We start from the raw sequence: 1639 nt of genomic DNA on the forward strand, positions 1-1639 counted from the left end.
ACTAACTATAATTATTTTCAAGATTCAGTACATTTGATTTGTCATGTACTTAGTATCTTTTATTTGGTCAGTAGTTTAAATTTAAACAGACTTTTTTTTTTTACCCTGATCTGGTGTCACAGCTTGTCATGCATTTAATTATGCATGTAAAATCTGGTTCTACTTCACTAATTGATTTAAGGATTACCAAAGGCCACCCAGGAATGAATTGCATGCAAGGCCATACATCTTTTTGAGTTTTAAGTCCTTTGCAACATTTTTTGTGCATCTTTTATTCAATTAATACGTTTTATATTTTACTGTCCAATCAGAATGTGGAGAAGTGCCACAAAACTGTCTCCATAAATATTTCATTGATTTCCCTCTGTGTGTTATAAAGCCTCTGTTTACATTTATTTCCATATGGTGTGTATAAAGTATCCAGAACGTGTGTGTGTTTCTTTGTGAGTGTGTGTGTGTGTAAAGCAAACCCGTCATCAGTGTGATTGCACAGCTGTAGCAGACAGACAACGAGCTCCATTCATACGAAAATCCAGGCTCCAGTTTCAAATTACCAGAAGATGGACTGTGTATGTTCAAGTTTCAGTGTGTTTGTGTGTCTGAAAGAGAAAGTAATGACGGTGGTGATAAGTGGTGAAAAAAGGATTAAAATTGTTTCAGGAAAAAAAGCAAATAGGTTAAGCAAAAGAGTGAGAAAGTTTTAAAAACTTGAGAGTGTTAAATCTCTTTTTTGTGCGATTAGTTCTGTTGATTGATTGACTTTTCACTTGTGTAGACCTTTTCTTCCTCATTTCCTCCTTTTTTTTCTGGTTTCTAAGTGGAAACTCACCCACACAGGATCAGCCCTGACCTTACACTTTTGACCCAAATTACAGAGAAGTCTGTTTGTCCATCCATCTCTATGGATCATCTCTGCCTCACACACTTTTTCCTTCTCTTTGTCTTCATCCTCTGTTCTCCTTGCACAAGTTTTCAACTTAACTGTTTTAACCTAAATACGTCGATATTTTCCTTTTCCCCCCCCGACATTATCCCCCCCGACATTATCAAACTCTTTCATGTTTTTAGGGTGGGAAGCTTGTTTTAATATTGCACTTTGGGCAATAACCTGTGGCCTTTACTATAAAAGGCAGTAAATTGAGTGAAACAATTTCCCGCACCGCAACGGTTCATCACTCTAACAGACAGGCATACACAGGAAAGCATCCAAACAAACAGAGACGTGTTCACGTAAACACAGTTAGACAGCAGCTGTAAACAGTTGACACTTCACCGAGACACTTGGTCTGACTCAGGACTCTGAGTGACACTGAAGCTGGATTTAAATCCACAGGAGAAAGTGATTGCCACTGCATTTTCTGTTCAGGAAACCTCGGAACCAGGGTAGTTTTTCTCAGGCCATTTTTAAACACCTACTGCATCAACCTACTACTTTGAACTTTGGGGTGGAAAGTGTGGTAATCATTTTTGAATTAACTGAATTTTCCCAGAGTTATACTTTATGGTTTTACAGTTAGAATATCCTAGAATATTTTCATAGGGAAAGAAACAAGGCACTGTTGCCGTTGCATGTGCAAGAGTTTTTTGGGGCTTGTGACACGGGATTAATCTAATAAATATCGGTTATTGTTAAACATNT

This window comes from Poecilia latipinna, unplaced genomic scaffold, assembly GCF_001443285.1.
Source record: "Poecilia latipinna isolate Pla-1442-1.1 unplaced genomic scaffold, P_latipinna-1.0 Scaffold4835, whole genome shotgun sequence".
Taxonomy (NCBI): domain Eukaryota; kingdom Metazoa; phylum Chordata; class Actinopteri; order Cyprinodontiformes; family Poeciliidae; genus Poecilia; species Poecilia latipinna.